Raw genomic sequence first — 21,405 nt, 5'->3', positions numbered from 1 at the left:
CACGTTGTCTCACAAGGGTAAAGTAGCTACTAGCAAAGTATATGTGGTGGCAAAAGGGAGAGCAATGTTGGGTTGGTGTGAGCAAAAAATGTTGGGCAGTACATTGGACCCTAATCACCCTCAACAAGTCCTGGTCACTGAAGATACTGAGAAAAGCACATGGAGCACCACATTTCCAAAACTGTTTGAAGAAAAAGTGGGTTGTTTAGAAAAAGTTGAACACCGCATTGTGCATAAAGCGAGAAACGTACCATTTACTCTCAGAGAAAAGGTAAAAGTAGAGTTGCAGAGGTTATGTGATGCACAAGTGATTGAACCCATTGAGTCATCTGAATAGCTTAGTCCAGTAGTTTTAGAATGCAAACCCGATGGTAACCTGCGCATGTTCATTGATTTGAGAGACCTTAATCAGAATACCCTAGTTGACCGATATCCATTACCTCACATTAACGAAATGGTGTCTTCTGTAACTGATGCCACCTACTTTTCACTGATTGATCTGTCCAATGCTTACAATCAGTTCAAGCTGCATCCGACTTCAAAACATCTCACTTCATTTATCACACCCGACGGAGCCTTCTTGTTTATTAGAATGCCGTTTGGCTTGGCATCCGCCTTGGGGGTTTTCCAAAGAGTAATGTGTAAGCTTTTGGCGGGTTTACCCAAAGTGTTAGTTTTTCAACACGATGAGCTAGTGTGGGGAACTAATCGTGCTGAACATTATTCTATACTGACACAAACATTAGATACAATGCAAAATGCAGGTTTAAACGTTTGGGGCAAATTTGGTGCCAAGCAAATTGATTATTTAGGGCACGCCTTATCTAAGGATGGAGTGAAACCAAAAAAAAGTTATTAGATGCCATCACTAATGCACCATCACCTTGTGACAAGGAGCAGTTGCGCTCATTCCAGGGCCTTGCGGAATTTTCCATACTCTCAGAACATTAAAGAAAAAAGGTGTCAAGTTTGAGTGGACTGATGAATGCCAAAAGTCTTAATTTGCATTCATGAACACATTTTCAAAGCGATAGCCTTGAAGCCATTTAATCCATCACATCACAGCATAACTGTGGTGGATGCCAGTGCTTACGGTCTAGGAGCAGTGAGCATGCAAAAACATGTGGGACATGAACTTGTAGTAGCATCTCGCACCCTTAAGGGCGCAAAGGCCACTGAAAAAGAGGCACTTTCATGCTGGTGGGGGGTGAACTATTTCAAAACTTACATCTGGGGAACCCATTTTGAAATTATGTCTGGCCATAAACCACTAATAGGATTGTTCACCACTAAGGGAGCTGCTAAAGCAACCCCCAGGATCGCCAAATGGTTATACAGGCTTCAAGGGAATGACTTCTCGCTATAGTATGTTCCAGGCATTCACAATGTCAATACTGATTGCCTATTCCATTTACCATTGGAATGCGATGACGACGATGTCGACTCCAATGAAGATTGTGTGGTAGCAAGTGTGACAGAGTAGTGTGAGGGTGCCATATTCATTGATGAATGGAAAGTTGAGATAAGGAATAATTCAACCATTAAAGAGATTATGATTGAATTGTCCAATCCTTCGGGCCCCTGTTTTGTTCTCCGAAATGTTTTTGGAGAGTTTTGAACAGTCTTAGAAATGGGGGTCTCTAGTTGGCAATGGCTGGCCACTGTCCAAGTAGGGACCCTTCTTCCTAAGTCAGAGTAGGCAGACTACACCCTTTGATAACCCCTGCTCAACCCTGTGGTAACGTAGCACGGGCAGCTAGGCTTATCTCAGAGGCAGTGTGTGAAGCATTTATGACCATACACAGTAACACAGTGAAGAACACTACAAAGCGACACCACACAGGTAGTTATAAAAAAATAAGTATCTTTATGTATAGACTTAACACAAGACCAGTAACAGTAAAAATCCACAATACTAGAAAATAGGGTTACTCTAAAAATGCTGCAAAAATAGTTCAAAGTGTACAAAGAGGAGTTCAGTTCAAGGCAGTGGTCTCTGCAACCCTTTTACTCACAAGATACCTGGATTCTGTAGCAAAGCAACCAAAATGCTGCTAAGGAGTTGTAGCGATGATTTTCCTTACGCTAACCTGCGATGCGTTGAATCCTTGCCCCAAGGGAGGATGATGCGCTGATTTGTGTGCAGGACAAAGCGACAAACTTCTACATTCTAAGCCGGCGATGCGATGAAATCCTTACCGCAAAGGGAGGATGATGCGCCGAGCCTGTGGCGTGTGCGATCTTGTTGCGATGAAAAGAAATGGCGCTCCGCGAACGAGCGACGATCCTGAGGCGATGCGATGAAAATGGCGAACGCTCGGCGTCCGCGCTGCGATGTCGTGAAGCGATGAACTCGATGCGATGATCTTCGGTTAGCGAGCACTTTGAGGCCCGCAAACATGCAATGCGATAATCTGTGGGTTAGCGAGCACTTGGCAGCCTGCGTGTGATGCGGTGATCTCCGGTAGCGAGCATTCTGCGGCAGCAGCGCAATGATTTTCCTTACGCTCTTCAGCTGCAGCGGCCCGCTAACGGGCGCTAGCGACAATTTTCAGCACTCTCTTCTTCACAGTAGAACTAGAGGCCCTGGAACTCATAGGAGCCTCACCTGTAGATAGAAATCCTTGCTGGGAGGAAACAGGTGGCTGGTGGTGGAGTCTGATGTGCCTGAGACTCCTGCAGGAGGCTAGCTCTCTTTTAGCCCTTGGGTGATTGCTGTAGCAAAAATAAAAGTTCCTTCAAAGTCCTTTCCCTCTTCTTCCAACTCCAGTAGTAACCACTGCAGGCCAGTCCAAGAAACAGCACACAAGCATAAGGACAGTCCTTCTCCTGCAAATTCCTTCAGTTACACGGACAGAGGTTCTTCTTGTTGTCCAGGAGCAATACAAATTGTAGGGGCTTCAGCACAGATATTTATACCCCAAAAGTCTTTTTTCTCAGAAGCTACAAGTCACTGAACCCAGCCAGAACCAGTTCTGCCTAGCCCTGGAGCACTTTGTTTACCAAGCTGCATCCTTCCTTTCAGAAAGAGGGGGTCTGCCATCAGACGCACAGTGGGAGGTGGAGCCAGCATTCACTTTGCCATGCACAGCCCGATTCAGGTCCAGGAGCTACCCCTCCAATTACTCCAATGCAGATCTCTCTATTCAACCCAGGTCTGACTCAGCCTGCCCTGTCCGTCCAAAACCAGACAGCCAATACACATAACAGGAGAGCACACTGGAAGGCTTAGGCAAGAAAGTACCTACTTTCTAAAAGTGGTATTTTCAAACACAGAATATCAAAATAAACTTCACTAAAAGATGTATTTTAATATTCTGAGCTCAGGCATACTAAATTTGTTTTTCTACCATGTTCTGTGAGTCAATTAGAACTATAGATTGTAATAGCCAAACCTCCCATTCTGACCTATGGAGAAAAGGTAGCCTTACAGTAGTGAAAAACAAAATTGGGTGTAATTCACTACCAGGACATGCTACACACATCAGAGCATGTCCTACCTTACACATACAATTCACCCTACCATAGCGTTGGCTTACATGATGCCAAGGGAAGGTTCAGGGGCTGAGAAGGGGGTGCACTTCACAGCCAAGATGGCAGTTCTAGACTGCACACAGACACTGCAGTGGCAGGTCTGAGACACACTTTACAAGCTGCTTCTGTGGGTGGCGCAAACCAGCGCTGCAGGCCCACCAGCAGCATTTGGTTTACCAGCCCTGGGCACAAACAGGCCACGCTACTAGGGACTCACAGGCAAACCAAAAGGGCCAATCATGGATATACCAATTTACATATCATCTTTACACAGGGAGCATTCGCGCTGTGGCACTGAATGGCAGTGGCACAGCGCCCAGAGCATCTATTACCAGCAAAAACAGAGGAGACAACAGCGAAAAATTTAAGGGAGACCCACGCCAATCGTGCCAGGCCTAACAAACAGTCTAGACAGAAATTTCTGTAGTGGATGGTGTGATGCGCAAGAGTGGTAGACAGCCGCGGTCGGTAGTAGGAGTAGCTGCAGGGCGGTGACGTGGGGAGGGGGAGGGGCAGGGTGGGGGTAGTAAACTATGGATTACGTAGGTTTACAGGTAAGTTAACATATAAATTAATAAAACGAATTTCGTTGCGTGCACTGCATCGCATTTGGTAAAGCAGTGCACGCAACGAAATTCGTTTTATTAATTTATATGTTAACTTACCTGTAAACCTCCGTAATCCATAGTTTACTACCCCTCCCCCTCCCCACGTCACTGCCCTGCAGCTACTCCTACTACCGACCGCGGCTGGTGGTAGACTAGTAGTTCTGGCCAACCTGCTGCACAAGTTACCTAAATTACTTCATGAAGCACACAGTGGCATGTCTGGAATGAAGAGAAAGGCCAGAGAAATGTTTTGGTACCCAGGGATGGACAGGAACATAGAGGAACATGTATGTGGGTGTGTGGAGTGCAGGTGCAGTGACAAAACCCATTGGGTGGAGGAATCACCTATCTCTTCCACCAATTTTCCAAGCAGACCATGGCAAAAGGTGGCTATGGATATCTGCGGCCCATTTTCAACCAAATTATGCCTTTGTACTGATTGACTACCATTCCAAATGGCCAGAGGTATCATTTACTGTAGACATTAAAGCCTCTAATGTTATTGAATTTTGTGACCACATTTTTCGTAGGGAGGGGTGTCATGATATGTTAGTCACAGATAATGGACCCCAGTTCATAGCGGATGGATTCAAAATATACCTGTCCAAAATGGGCATTATTCACCACACTACCGCTGTTTACAATCCCATAGAAAACAGTCTAGTTGAGAGGTTCAATGGAGTTCTGAAAGAGTGTATCCAATTTATTTTCTGAAGGGTGTGGTTGGGACTGCAAAGAAGTAGTGAAGAAAATATTGTGGAGTTACCGCAATCTCCATTCAGACTTCTCAACGGTAGACAACCGAGAACCGGGGTTGTCCCGGGGTGGATGCTCAAGGGTCATACGCAACCTGTATGCAACAAGAGTGTAGAGTGTAGAGTCAAGAAACACCAGGAAAAATATGTGTGTAGGCCCAATGACAATTTGAAAAGGAACAAACGTGTATTTGTTGTTGGAGATTGGATTAGGACGTACTGTGTCGGCATTCAAAGAAGAGGTCTATCAAAATGGTCAGTACCAAAACAAATAACTAAGGTTGTTGGTAACAGTGTTTGGCAAAGTGATGGCAAAATGTGGAATATTCGAAGTGTCACCTTATGCAATGATACGGAATTAAACGCTTGGAAAAAAAAACTTTTGTTGATCATTTAGTGAAAAGCAATGATGATATAAGAGATAACAGCCGGGGGAAGCCGCTATCTGATCGCAAGAGACTGAACTTGCACAGTGCACATTACCGGGGCAGGAGAAGGAGCCCTTTGGTGTTTAACCTTAGCACAGCACACTTTAACGGGGCAAGAGCAGGGGCCTTTGGTGTTTAACCTTGCACAGAAGCACAGCGCACTTTACCTGCGCAAGGGAACTGGACCGCAACGCCCAGAAGCCTTCGTGCCAGGAGGCGCCAGCGTGCTTTTGTGTGCGTCAGCCGGCGCACCTAAGTGGCCATGGGCTCCCGTAGCGTGGGACACACGCAGGTGTGCCCGGGCCGAGGGCGGGCCCATCTGCGCATTTCCTAAACCGAACAAGGCCGGGCTGGGCGACCCCCCTAAAATGTACGGTATTTTATTTGATTGTACTCATTTAAATATTGTGACTTTTACCAAGCATTTTTACCCACCCTCTGGAGGACATCGGCCAATAATGGGCAAAATGAAGGCATCCGCTAACCCCACGTCCATATTAGGTGTGGGAGGGCAGAAATCACTGACAAATTATTTCACAGGGGCTATGGGCGCTATTGAGGCACAAATACATTCGGTGGAGGAGACATTGACGCAAGGGAGGGCGGGTATGCTGGTTAGTACAGATTGCACACTTATTACATCTACCATCCCCCCCAATGATGCAGGTGATGGATCAGCCCCTCAGTCTCCCAAGAATGGATGCATCCAGGATCATCTGGCCACATATATGTTAGCGACCAGAACTGTGATTCGCAACCACCACCTAAACGTCCTAGAAACCCTGAGGTACCGGAGGGCACTAGAACTGCAACGTGTGTAAAAAACTTGAAGAAGCCAGCTCAGAGTAAGAAAAGAAAGAACATAGGCAAACAGGGTATGATGGGCGAAGGGAGGAGGACTGCAGCCCCTGAGGCAGACTCTATGAACGCGCTAATTATGGGACAGACCACTGAAATTGCCAAAATAATGAGTAAAATAGATGATTTGTATAATTATGTTACTGAGGTTATGACCAAACTAACTGAAAGATTGGGGGTTATTGAAGGTTGCTTGAGGGTTGGTAATAGGGCTATCCATGGTATTATAAACGATCAACCTAATACCAGGACATATCCTATAAAATCATCAACACTGCCCAAGGGTAACCCCTCTAACAATAATGGTCTCCATGAATCCTCTGCCAGAATTCCTGTGACTGATAGAGTACCATCAACCACATCTACAGCTATATCATCTACTATGCCACAGATAAAACATGTAGATAATGGGCCTTTAGGAGATAATGGGCTGAAAAGGCACAAGGCTGAGGGGGCTTTGGCTAGGTCCAAAAATTTACCAGCAATTGTAGATAATATCTACCTTGAATTACCTCCCGCCGCAACTCCGTATACAGTAATTTTAGCTAATGTCCCAGGTTTACCCAGCACAGCATCTGAAACATGCGAGGCTCTGCGCAATAAATCTCTTTGCTGGCTAGGTGGTAAAACTGGCCTAATGGACATACGTTTTGCTAAATTTAAAATGGCTAGACGAGTCACGTGGGTGGGTAGAGATCATAAAATCTTGCAGGGGGATTGTGTTGTACTAACTTTCAGTGACCCACGTTTAGTACAGGCTATTCTTTCTAGGATAGAGAATCTACACATCGTATATAGGGACATTAATGTCCTACCGTTAGGTTTTTTTACCAGCTACTAAATACTAGACAGCATAACACCTACTGTGGGGGATCTTCTCTAAATGCTATGAACCAATATAATGTCCCGGTTCATAATGGGCACCCGGGACATTAAAGCGGCAGGGTGCTACCTGTGTATTCCAATAGTTAATTCTAATGGACCTGAACTAAATAATAGTACTGACGGTATTGCCCAGAAGATTCCCACATTAACTACTACAGATATGGTGAGTCTGGATACTCCAAGTAGCCACACAAGTATGGAACCTGAGGGGGTTATAACTAAAGTCGGATAACATGAATTAACTGCATGCCAAATACTATTCTGGAATATCGCAGGGCTGTGCCTAAAAATATCTGACTCCCTATGGTTAACTTATGTGGATGGGTATTTTATACTGTGCCTACAAGAAACATAGATGCTGGAGGAAAAACACATGAAAGGATATCAAACCTTTCATACACCAGCAGTTAGTACGAGCCATGGACGCAACAAGGGCGGCCTATGTATTTATGTCTCAAATACAGTGGGTATAAATAAGTTACATCTAAAAATCAAAACAACCTATTATCAGATATTAGTACTGTATGTTTGAAAAAGGGTATTGTGTTGTAATATTAAATTTTTACAATAATATTCCTAAAGGGCAGATAATTGATATAATAATGAATTTGCAAAGGGACCTGAACAAACTACAGGATGGTTTGTCTATCGATATGTGTGTCAGACCCTAGCACCGGTAAGCACTGACTGCACACAGAAGGGCCACCAGGACGCAAGACGGCCCTTCTAGAAACTACATTTCCCAGCATGCGTAGCGGAGTCACGCCCCACGCGACGCAATGTGGGAAACCGGATATAGGTGCGGACTGAGTATCCCAGCGCTGCCGATTATTCGTTACGGATGGCGGTTTGTTTGTCTTTCTGGATTTCAGGAGGCCCGGCGGCGTGGGGATCCATCGCAGCTGCGGGGGTACCGTGAGTACTTTCCTGGGAATCTGTGTTAGTGTTCCTTGTGGATTTTGCGCCCCGCACGCTCCTCTGTTGGCGAGACAGCTTCCCAGCGTCTCTTGCAGAGGAACGCACAGGCGCTTCTAGGGTGCTTTACTTTTGTTGTTCCGTGTGCCCAGTTCTTAGTAAGGCACCGAGCGCTTGTTCCTCTGTTGGCGAGACGCCTTTCCACGTCTCTTGCAGAGGAACATAACAGCGCCTGGGGTTTGTTTCACTCCTGCTCACACTCCTCTGTTGGAAGAGATAACCAGATTCTCTGTCTCATTGCAGAGGAGGGATACAAGAGGGGAACATTGGGTGTTGACCATTTTATGCTCCTCAGAGGAAAGAACCACGCTGTACTCGGAGCCTTTGCAACTTAATAGAAACCCGACCAATACCAATGGGGCTTCTGGCAGAAAACTTTACTCCCCAAGGTATGACTGTAGATGGTGGATAATCATAGAGTGGTTCACAGACTACTCCTCCTATAGGATAGCCCCCCCACTGAATCTTTGTACAGCTGCATAAGGAATGTCTGTGGAGTTTTATGCAGTAATCAGAATTTGAGGAAACTATAAGAAATCAACATATATCCGTTTGGATTTTCATGGTGTTAATACATGTCAGCTTGACATCATTTTCAGCATTGTACAGATGATGAATGTACCATAGCTGCTACGTTACGTTTCTTCACATTATCTTGTTCATTGTTTATTATTTCCTATCAGAGAGAGGATCTTATGAGGGTGTGCAGGAAGCTGCAATATTGCACGTTTTACAGATCCACATGTACCTTTGGGTAGGTTAAGGGAAATCTTCTCTGTTGGTCGTCATAGGGGAAATGGTACGCATACAAGAGATACTTATATGGTGTGTTCTCTCTCCCTACTAGTTTCATGCTGGAGGTTTGCAAATCACCCTCATCTCTCTTCTGGTATCGTTTCTTCACCTTCCTTATTTTCAGGTAGGTTGTTTGCCATTGCAATTGTTCTTTGGATGTGCCTAGTATGACCAGGAGGTAGTGAACTAACCGCCAAGACTAACAGCATATTCTTGTGTCCTCCCCAGATCTCCCTCCCTGCGGTCCCTATCCTTTCCTTCCCTTTCTTGACTATCTCACCAGTCTGAGTACATCTGAATTCCGGACTTGGGGCAGTCGAGAGGTGGACCCCTTTTGAGCATCAGCACAACCCCGAGGATTCTGGACGGTGGAACCTGACAATGTGCATAATATGGGGTGGGGATTTTAATCATCTCCTGTGCCAGTATAGTGGAAAGGGTGTTTGTGGACTAGAACAAGGGCAAGATGACAAACAGGTTCATTTCTCTCATACACAGTTGGGGGACCCGTTGAATACAATCGCTTATCAATATGATCTGGGTTTTGCTAATGATCTGTGTATACCACCGGTACCACATACCCCCACATTTAATGGCAGAGGTTGCAATTTCATCATTGATTTTATCCTAGTCTCAAATAGACATTCTAGTAAGGTTGATGGATTTAAAACTCATCCCATTGCTATGAGTGACCATTATCCCCTAAGCATCAAATTTGATCAGGTGAGCCCCGTTGTGGGTAAGAAGGTTCTGAGTACACAATAAGTTTTTAAAATTGATCTTATTAGCCTTAATGGGTACTCCCTCGGCTGGTCTAAAGTAGATCCAAATGAATTTATTGAACAACTAATAAAGAACAGTAAAGAGGATTTTGAAGAATGCCTTAGCACCATTGAGGGGAATGAGGCTGTCCTAAACGCTTTTAATAAAATTACAGGGAAAATCCAGAACTTATTAACAGTAAAACAAAAACAGAGAAAATCCAAGGCACAGGGCTGGTTTGAGCAGGCTTGTAGTAGGATGCATACTCACCTAAAAAAGGTGCTACGTAAAAAAGATAGGAACAGCGAGGATGTGAGACAGGCCTGAGCCACGTATAGGTGTGCGCTAAAAACACGAAAGAATCAACTAAAGGTGGAGGCCTGGCAAGCGCTGCATGATGCGTGCCTACAGAGAGATAATATTAGCTTTTGGAAAGCAGTTAAGGCTCCATTTCTTGCACCAAGCGATAGTCCATCTGTAGATATTGCAATAAGCGAGGACAAATGGATCTAATATTTCACTAAGCTATATGATGACGATAAACCATCTTTAATTATACAAGACTTGGAAGTGCTAGATCCATCCAGGATAGCACAGTCTACAGTTTTTCCCCTAGATATATGTTTTTCTATTGAGGAAATATTCCAGGTCATTAATGAGAGTGCAGGTGGTAAAGCCCCAGTGCTAGATAGAGAGCCTGTAGACGTGTACAAAAGTAATATACAGTTATGGGCCCCATTACTAACTAATGTTCTGGATAAATAATGCCACCAAGGTTTTATTGCCTCGTGGTCTGATGCAATTGTGATCCTGATTTTTAAAAAGGGAGCTAGAAATAATCCCATATGCTATCCTCTGATATCCCTATTAGATTCTCTTCTTAAAGTTGTAGGGCGGGTTATTTTAAATAAACTACATATATGGGCTGACGAGGCTAATATCCTCTCAAACCTGCAATATGGGTTTTGACAAGGTCTTGGGACTATTGAACAGGGCCTGAACTTAAGCCTGATAATAAGCAAAAGTACCCAGGCAAAGGAGGGTAAACTTTTTTTGTCATACGTAGACTTAGGTTGAAAAGCTATGAAGCATATTGGAAGGGATGTGAGTCAACCATACATTAATACTCTTTATGAGAGAACTATATAGAGATGCAGGGGCAAGGGTGCGGTTTGGTAAAAGAGGCACATGTTCAGCCAAATTCCAGATAAGGAAAGGAGTAAGTCAAGTATGTGTGCCTGCTCCTTTTCTTTTTAGCTTATATATTAATGATCTTGGCCAGCATTTGATAGATCATCGCCAAGAAAATGTGACTATTAATAATATACCAGTTCCAGTTTTATTGTACGCAGATGATGTGGTTTTAATGGCACAAACACAATTAGGATTACAAAGATCAGTAACTAATTTTGCTACACTTATCTATGATAGAGGCCTAAGCGTGAACACCAGCAAGACTTTTGTAATGAAATGCGGAAAGAAGACCACCAAATGTCACGATATTTTTATTAAAAATGACAGAATTGAATGCACTAATAAGTTCTCCTATTTGGGAATTAATTTTGATTATACTGGGACATGGTCCACTGCCGTACAGGCAAGGAAATTGGTGTTTTTAAGAGCTATAGATGCTGTGATCAATTTTTCTAGAAAATTGGGGTGTAGACCTGTACCAGAATTATTAAAAATATATAAGTCGAAGTGTTTAATGATTGCTCTGTATGGGGCGGGTATTTGGGGGCTTATGGATGTGCAGCCACTACACTTGTGTGAGAATATTTTTCTACGTTACCTGTTAGCTGTTCCAAGTTCAACTGCTAATTTTATCTGTCATACTGAGATTGGTCTGCCCTTCATTGTGGATGTGATCAAAATTAACCCTATTCTGCTTTGGCACAAGGTTGAGTTTCTGAGGAGACCAATTTTAATCATGAAATTAGTAAGGGCTGTTTGAAATTGGACAAGGTCTCTCAAATCCTGAGGCTCCATTATATTAAACTTTTCGCAAGTGAAAGTGGCCACCCTGAATATTATGAAAAACCAGAGAGTATGGCCTCAATCCCCAAAAAGGTACTGAAAGCAGATTGTCTGGCTTATTTACAAGACAAGAGATGGTCTAAAGAAGGAGGAAAAACCACTGTAATGGATAACCAGCTGATGCTAACATGCCCAGGCATTCAGCCATATTTGGTTCATGTCCAGGGTTGTTTTGATCAAATGCTCTTGACCCGCTTTTGTTTGGGTATTCTGCATAGTCTGGTCAGCCATCCAACTACTAATGACTGGTCAAGAGATCTGGGCCTATACCCATGCGATGATACATCCCGCCAGTTAACTCTGCATACGGTCTTACTCTGCAAATTTTATTCAGTCCCAAGAAAAAGGTTTATAATCCCTATTTTAAAAAGTTTAGGTGTAAGACAATGCCATGCTGAATACATTAAATTACAAATTTTGGACAATGAAATGATTATGGAACCCATTGTACTATTTTTTTTAAATGTGATCAGGTTTAGGAAGTCTATGCGATAGGGATTCATGTTGATGCGGCCAAGATAGTGTCTCCCGCAAATTCTATGTAATGACATTTTCCAAAGATCGCTGGATCTTTTTTACTTGTATTTGGAATGTGGTTGTTTCTTTTTTTAAATTATTGCTATGTAACATATTGGAAGTGTATATTATTACGCTGTGCTTTTATGATTTATTTTTTAAATCGAATAAAGCTTAATTTGATTGATTGATTGAGATAACAAATGTGTTAGAAGGGTTCCAAAATGGTACAGTGACTATCTACCCCATTGATTTCTAGGTGTTATTATATTGAAAAATCTTATGCATTCCATATTACAAAGTGATGTTGAATTTATTGATGTCATTTCATCACTATTACTTTAATTTATTTTCCTTTATTGCTGTAACATGTATAATTCCTGTTTTTCTGTTTTTGCATTTGTTATTAAGGAAGGAAGATGTCTTGTATCTTGATATGGTGTCTTAGCAACATGCTCTGCATTCTTTCCTTGGTAACCAGGATGTCTTAGAGATCTGGAGCATGCCAAGGAGAGGAGAGCTGGCAGTTACTGAGAGAGGACGTGTCTAGGGGTGTTCCTATGAACTTAAATAAAGTTCCTACCTAAAATAACTTGACTGTTCATCTTAAAAGTTGCTACTCACTCAAACTTTCAGTTCATTCAAAGGAATCAATGTGACAGGGGTTCCTCCAAAGTAGCAAATATTGCTGCAGGGCCGAGTGGTAATCCTGTAATTTGTTGGGCGGTAATGCAGCCAGGGCAGCAGAGGAGATAACCTCCTCCACATTTACAGATGGACAGCTGACATCCAGGCTCTAAATAAGACCCTTAAACTGTGAATCATATAATATCAGGCAAAAGTAGTGAGGTTTCACCGATTAATGTAATTTTGCATTTACTATCATGCCTTCTCTGTGGCAAACTTTTGAAAGTCACTCAGCATAAGCATTTGCAACAGTAAGCGGTACATTTCTTTGTAATTTAAGAGATGTTGCCAACCATTTTATACCCTTCAGGACTTAACACTTTAGGCCAGTTTTCAAACATCAATCTTTTATTCATTACTTCTGTTACAATAAATAATGCACATTTGAAATGTTAACCAAGGCATAACTGGTTTGTGAAGGTTACTTATGTAGAGATAATAATAGTTTCACATTTTCCACTGCTAGAATAGATCTAGTTGTACTCATAGACATCCACAAATGTAATTCTTAGCAAGTAGTGTGATGTGTAACTTTTTCTGATATTGCCAGGCTAGATGGTTTAAAGTAAGACCTCTAGGCTGACATGTATCTTAAATAAATGAACATTTGGAACAGTAATGTGTTACTACCTTAGACAATGGTAAATGATTTTCAATAGACCTGTAAACTAATGTTTAGAGAAGCAGGTTGATTTCCCTTGTAAAGCTTCTACCTTGCTTCCCTTTTTATTTCTCGAAAAAGCAATGGAAAATCATAATACATACATCACAGTACCATCAAGCAATAAGAGAGAGAACATATTCATTTGTGGTATTATCAATTACTTAAATTAATACAAAGACAATCCCTCTCCACATTTTCAATGGAAAGAGCACACCAGATACCCTCCCGCAGACTTCCACCTGGCACCCCTCTGTCCAGTGGTGCAAAGATGTGCCACTAAAAAGAGAGAGATGCCATCCTAAAGGCAGCTAAACACAGAGTTCCTCTAGAATATGAAACCTGCTGCATATCAATATACCCAGACTGCATAGTGCTGACTCTCCTCCTTTCTCACAATGAAGCACCACCTCTGAGTCTTGAAAGTTCAATTCTCTCAATCGAAGGTAATACATGACCAACAAGCCCACTTTTTAACTGAGCTGAACTCAACTTAGGACAAGGGGGAAGCCCACTTTGAGGGCAGTCACCCCTCCCGACCACCCAGATATAATCAACTCATCCCAGCCCGGCAGGCAGAAAGACCAGTGAAAAATACCTTGAAACAGGCCTGGGGGAGCCTCTAGAGTGCCATCACATCATGCACTCTGTCATAAACAATGTACTGCAATAGATGCAGCATTTGCCCTCGAACAGTAATCCTTGCAGTACAAGGAAACTGACTCCATTAACACTGAGAGTGAGGCTGATTTGGTGAGGCATGAGGGTCTCCTGTTAGGCCCAGTTATAATGCCACAAACAGCGGACGATCTACTATTAAGTTTTGCCCCTGATCACCCAGGGACCCCTGACATCCCACCTATGCCATGACTTGTACTGCATGTCTGAAGGCTCTTTTTCCGCTAGTTCTCCAACTTTAATGGTGCTCCGCCATCACCCCTGTTTCATGTACAGGCTCAAAGAGCAAAGGTTTGGGTGTGCAGCCCTTGGCTACCCAGCTCTGGTTTTGGATACAGGTTTGTTGTTTGTTACCTGTTCTTTTTATTCCCATATCATGAGCGACACTTGATCCCCCTTATTATGGGTGTGTTTAATGGCCCTCCCTTTCCTTTCCAAACATATCTGACATTGTCCTATGGACACTAAATTGACCATGTGATTTCTCACACTAAATCTGGATGCATTCAGCATACCTCTGTTACTCGGTTCATACTTATATTAAAAGACAGCAGGCACACATTCGTTTTCTACAGGAAACAAATCTTACTAGCGATCAACTCCAGTGCCTGAGCAGGCGATGGAGAGGTACATTTCACTGTACAACATTTTCTGCATACGCCCGGGCGGCACTGCTCTGAACACTCCCAGGTACTCCTTTTCAAACCTAAAACATAGTCAGGATAAGGAGGGCAGAAATGTTTTTGTGAAGGGCCGGTTGGGCAGCTAGCCCTTCCTTTTAGGTTGTATCTATGTGCCAAATTCACAGCAAATGACATTCTGGATTACTCCTTCAAGAGTCCTATCTCAATGTGTAGCTATCCCATGGATACTAGGTAGTGATTATAACAACATACTGGATATTTCTCTTGACTGTTCCCACCCCCCACTTCTTCATGCCCCAGCCCATCAACACTCCGGACAGATCTCTGAATGAGGCCAACAGTGGTCCCTGCTTGATGCGTGGAGAGCCCATAACCCACACCTACGCCTTTACTCGCATTATTTGGCCCCACATAATCTTTACTTCTGCTTAGACCACGTTTTGTGTTCTCGGGACTAAATCCTATGTCTTCCCCACTCAGACTACCTGGGCCATGTGATATTGGATGCACATATAGGGGACATTGAGTGGGTCAATCCCCGCCCACCAGTTCCGGCCTGCAGGTTATCCAAACATACTCTATATGAGCTGGTATTTTGCGATACCCATTTGACCACATAGCTCAGTACTTTCAGACATTCATGGCTTAGCCACTAGCTGTGCTGCTGAATGGCATTCCTTTAAAGTGGTAATTAGGGGCATCTGCATTCGAAACATAGCTGGGGTTCGCAGGGAATTGACCAGGGCCCTCCAAGATGTGAATGAGGTAGTGTCTGCATTTGATAACTGCCCCACTCTTGATTACACAACACATAAAGCAATGATTGATGCCAAGATGCAACAATCCACATTAGTAGAATGCCTCTGCTGTTGTAATTTCACAGCCCGCACTCACGCTGCAGGGGATACAGCTGGTTGTATACTGGCATGGTTGGCTCAACACAAAACAACTATTTCCTCAATCATGGAAATCACCGCTGTCACCGGCCCAATTTGAGATCCCAATCATCTATATTACAAGCATTTAGTTCAGACTAGGCTGAGCTATACAGGGCAACTCCCACCCCACCCCCGGCACAATAAGATCTTTCCTCGCACCCCTCCCCCATGCTCACCATTAAAGTTTTGCTGCGAGAAGAGAAAGACAAACTCATTACTGTGGCTGAGGTAAAGAAGGCAATACATGACCTAGCTCGTAAAAAGATCCCAGGGCTAGATGGGTTTCCAACTGAATAGTATGATCAGTTCTCAGACAGCCTTTCTCCACATTTAGACAAGGTGTACAATAAAGGCCTAACCATGGGCGTATTCGGAGCCTCCCTCCAAGAGTTTCTTCTAGTATCTCTGCTGAAGCCTGATAGAGAGTCCACCTGCCTCTCTGACTAATGCCCGGTGACCAAAGAGTGCAATTTAGAGTTCTTAAGATGGCTCACAGAGCTCTGCATGGTATGGGACCTTTATACATCAGGAAGCGGTTCTGCTTCTATGTCCCCAGCAGAGCTCTGCATTCAGCCACCCAACATTGGATGACCATTCCCCGATTTCGCAGGTCCCGGTTGGGAGGTCAGTCTATCTCTGTCAAAGCTGCTCTGGCTTGGAATTCTCTCCCTCTAGAAATACGAAGTATTCAGGATTTTGGACCCTTCATGAAACGGCTTAAAACGTTTCTTTTTAACTAGCTGATCCATGCATTTCACTCTCCAAGGTTTCTGATAACTGTACGCGCCAGGACACTCTTGAGTAATTGAGCGCGCTATAAAACCCTTTATAACATAACATAACATAACATATTGGGAGCTGACTGTAAAATACTCAGCAAAATCCTAGTGAATTGATACGTGAGTGTCCTTCTGACGCCATTAATCCTGACCAAAATTGATTTTTACCAAGATGTATCACCTCTAATAATATTAGGTGATCTTCCATGTAATGGATCAAGCCTTGCTTCGCCACTCGTAGGAAGCATGCCTCCTTTTGGACCTTAAGAAGGTGTTTGATTCTTTGTCTTGGGAGCAATTGTTCAAGATTCCACAGGCAGCAGGCATGGGCCAGAGCCTGCTGACCTATACAAAGCTGTTGTACACAAAACCATCATTTAGGATGCTCATTGGTGAATTAATTTCACTCCCCTTTCCAATAGGTCATGGCATGTGTCGCGGCTGCCCTTTCTTCCTTATCCTATTCACATTTACCATTGAGCCCCTGGCTCATCGCCTTCGCTTGGAAGGCCAACATTAGGAGATCCCTCTAGATGGAACCACACACACTGTGTCACTTCATGCAGATGACTTATTAAGACATCACAACTATTTTTGGGAACTTTGAGGAAGTAGCTGGCCTTCGAGTGAACTGGGGGAGTCATGTGCATTTCTATTTTGCAGCAATGCTTCACTCACAAATCCAAATGGGTGTCAATGTGTAGGCCTAGAGGAAAGCTGAAGTCCATTATCTAGGGGTGTGTTTATATCACTCCCAAAATGATCTGTTTGAAAGTAACCTGAAAAGTGCTTATATAAACCTGAGATCACAAAACCCTTTCAGGCAATGGTTCCCCCTTGAACCCACAGGAAGGATAGCACTTTCTAAAATGATCATCCTCCCCTCCTCTTATATTATTTTTAAATGTCCTAGTATTTCCCAAACAAGTTTTTTCTGCGATTTGGATCATTTGTTGTGGGATCTGTTGTGGCACAACAGGAAGCAACATGTGGCTCTTTAAAACTTCAGCTGCTGATGGGTCAAGGTGGTCTTGGGACACCATCTGTTGAAACTTACTACCTTGTAGCACAGCTCCAATGGGTATTCCATTGGCTGGAAGGAACAAACCTTCATGAGACAAGCACAAGAAATGGTCCTATCCCCTCCAATATAATATTACACCAGCTCTCACACTCCACTATCACGATCCTGCGCCCTGGTCCCTACACGGCTCAAGAGTAAAATCACCCCATACTCCTCCATAATTACCTTCCAGGGCCTACCGGTGCACATAGGTTCTATTACGGGTGAACAGCTGTCAGAAAGGCATGCATACTCCTTGAAAATAAGGGGAGACCTTTTCGAAGATGACAAGATTCTTACATTCAAGCAAATTCGTCAGGACCAAGATATTCCCCCGGACACACACTAACATATGGGCAATTGCTGGTGGCATTCTGAATATTACGGGGAGGACTAGATGAAGGCCTCCCTACCCATGCAGTGATACAAACTCTATACCTCATGGGGGAGGTCGACATCCTATAGAGTTTGTATCATTGCGTGGGTGGGCAGTCCTTCATCCTTTAACTGGGGAAGTCATGTGCATTTCTATTTTGCTTCAATGACCCCCTCAGCTAATCCAAATTGGTATCACTGTGTAGGCCTTGAGGACTGCTGCGGTCCATTATCTAGGGGTTAGCTTATTTCACTCCCAAAATTATCTGTTTGAAAATAACCTGCAATGTGCCTACATAACCCTTAGATCCAAAATCCGTTTCAGGCAATGGCTCCTCCTTGCACTCACAGGAAGGTTAGCACTTTCCAAAATGATCATCCTTCTCCACCTCCTATATTAATTTTTTTAATGTCCTAATGTTTCCCAAACATAGCTTTTTTCCTGCATTTTTGGATCAATTGTTAGGGGACCTGTTCTGGCACAACAGGATGCAACATGTGGCTCTTCAAAAACTTCAGCTGCCGATGGCTCAAGGTGACCTTAGGGCACCATGCATTGAAAATTGTTACCTAGTAGCAGAGCTCCAATGGTTATCCCATTTCCCTCTAAGGAACTAGGTGTGAGAAGCTGGCCTGGTATATGATGTCCACTAATGTAAGTGGGTGCCTTGCACCAGTCATGACAACATTTATGGTAGAATCAGAATCAGAATAATTTATTGTGTAGTTAATTAAAACCATGACAATATAACATTTGTTAACAGTGCGTAATATCAAAACAGTTAAAAAAGTGTTATAAAACAAGTTGCTTTTTCCACAACATTTTAAGACATTTCCTTGTGCAAATAGTCAGTGTGACAGTAAAATTAGACTAATACCTGAGATTTATTCTAAAGTCCTGTTGTGCTATTGTCTTAATGTTGAAACATACACTTTTGCAATTTACTTATGCATGGTGTAAGTTGTGTGCAAAAATTAAAGTTTTAAGAGAGCCGTATATAACGTTTGTATAAAACAACAGAGGAGTGAGCAGGCAAGTTCTTAGTACATTCAAAAAAGGCTTTCTTGTAAGAGGGTTTGTAACGAATCTTCCACGCCGCACAACACTATCTAAGCTGATTCCTGTGTAAGTGCTAGCTGTGGCTTGGTCCCGTTATAGATGGATGTTGAGTCCTTGCAGACCGGCTGAGACAAATCTGTGTCCCCTTCAGGATGTTGAAGAGCATTAATGATTCTGCGGTCAACTACCAAGTTTTTTAGCCGTTTTTGTTCTGCAAGCATTACAAATTTTACTAAGCGGCAGTTTAGCTGAGTGTTTTCTGGATTGAAACAGGCTAGTACCGCTTGTCTCCTAGTTCGAATACCATTTATATTGAATAGGTTTTTTAGAAGTTTCTGCCGGTCTTGAGCCATGTCTTTGCATAGGCAAATTAAGTGTAGTATGTCACCTTGTTTAGATTTGCACAAGCTGCAATAGTCTTGTGCTGTCAGCCGTTGCCATGGCGCAAGATGCTGGGCACAAGGTAGAATTCCTAATCTTCAACATTTATGGTGAATTAAAAGGCCTTAGCCAACCTTAGAAGCTCTCTAATTGGCAGCTGTGAAGAGTCCAGAAGAACTATAGAGCAGCTAGTTTTACCAGAATGCAATCATATAGTATAGAGTAAGTGAAAAGAACCACACCAAGGGCCCCATTAGGATGATGCCCACCACCCTAGCGGTGTTGGGACCGGCCGCCAGCGGTGCGGCGGTCCAGCACAACCAAGTAGGATGCGACCGCCACCCTGGCTGTCGCATTCCGGATTGCTAACATTGCGGCGGGTGCTGCTGTGAGCAGCACCTGCCACAATGCCAGTAATACATGTTGCAAAACTAGAGGGGCTGATGGACGAAGTGTTAAACATTGCAAGCACTCACTCCCAGTCAACTGATCTGGGTTTAATCCATTATCATTCTTTAGCTCACTCCACCATCCCAGTTCAGACATGGCTACATGCAAATCAGTCTGACCCTGTGCCTCATGGGAACAGTCCAGCCTGAACTGCCAAGCCATGTCTTCCCTGCACCGGAAACAAGCATCCTGGGACCGGTTTCTGAATAATCAGCCGCCATCAGCCAGGCTAGCTTGAATCCAGTGGCAAAGTGAGCAAGGGACCCACGTCTGGGCATACCCTGCCAACTTAGGGCGAACAAAGCAAAACCAAAGGAGATGATGGACAGAGTGTTGAACATTGAAAGCACTCACCCCCAGTCAACTGATCTGGGTTTAATCCATCATCATTCTTTAGCTCACTCCACCACCCCAGTTCAGACATGGCCATATGCAAATCAGTCTGACCCTGTGCCTCATGGGAACATTCCAGCCCGAACTGCCAAGCCATGTCTTCCCTGGACCGGAAACAAGCATCCTGGGACCGGTTTCTGGCTAATCAGCCGTCATCAGCCAGGCTAGATTGAATCAAGTGGCAAAGTGAGCAAGGGACCCACGTCTGGGCATACCCTGCCAACATAGGGCGAGCAAAGCAAAACCAAAGGGGATGATGGACGGATTGTTGAACATTGCAAGCACTCACTCCCAGTCAACTGATCTGGGTTTAATCCATCATCATTCTTTAGCTCACACCACCACCCCAGTTCAGTCATCGTCATATGCAAATCAGTCTGACCCTGTGCCTCATGGGAACAGTCCAGTCTGAACTGCCAAGCCATGTCTTCCCTGGACCGGAAACAAGTATCCATGGGACCAGTTTCGGGTTCATGACCCTCATCAGCCAGGCTATCTTGAATCCAGTGGCAAAGTGAGCAAGGGACCTACGTCTGGGCATACCCTGCCAACTTGCCATGCACAACGTGCCAGGCACTGCACGGTGCATGCCACCTTGTTCATGGCAATGAGGGAGGGTACCATAGGTACTCCCCAAGTGCAGCACCCAAAGCAATTTCTGTCAGCCCTTCCATGCATTGCCACCATGGAAAGGCCTTAACCACCAAGCATCATAATATGTATGGCGGTGCCTGCACCGTCACCATAATATGCCTGAGTTTCACCCAGTTGGCAATCGTGATGATTGGCGACCAGCGGAAAAGTGGCAGATGGACTTTCCACCCGCCGCAGTACCTCCCCATGGTAATATGGCGGGGTTAAATGCGGTGGTGATGGCTGGCGGATCTCCACCGCTGGTTGGGCGGTAGCGATCCGCCCACCATCATAATCACCCCCCAAGTACTTATAAAAATATGGATTTAGTATGTAATATTCACTAGTACGTACAAATAACCCTTACATGGAGATAAACACAATGCACACAATACTTTTGCAAACAAAACAGTAGCACGAAATACACAGTGGGCCCCAGGGGGGGACCAAACCATATACTTAAAAAGTGGTATAAGAATCATGGCATGGATCAAGACAGGGTCGAGAGGA

The sequence above is a fragment of the Triturus cristatus genome, chromosome 5_2 (assembly GCF_964204655.1).
Source record: "Triturus cristatus chromosome 5_2, aTriCri1.1, whole genome shotgun sequence".
In the NCBI taxonomy this organism is placed as follows: domain Eukaryota; kingdom Metazoa; phylum Chordata; class Amphibia; order Caudata; family Salamandridae; genus Triturus; species Triturus cristatus.
This window is presented reverse-complemented; position numbering follows the sequence as displayed.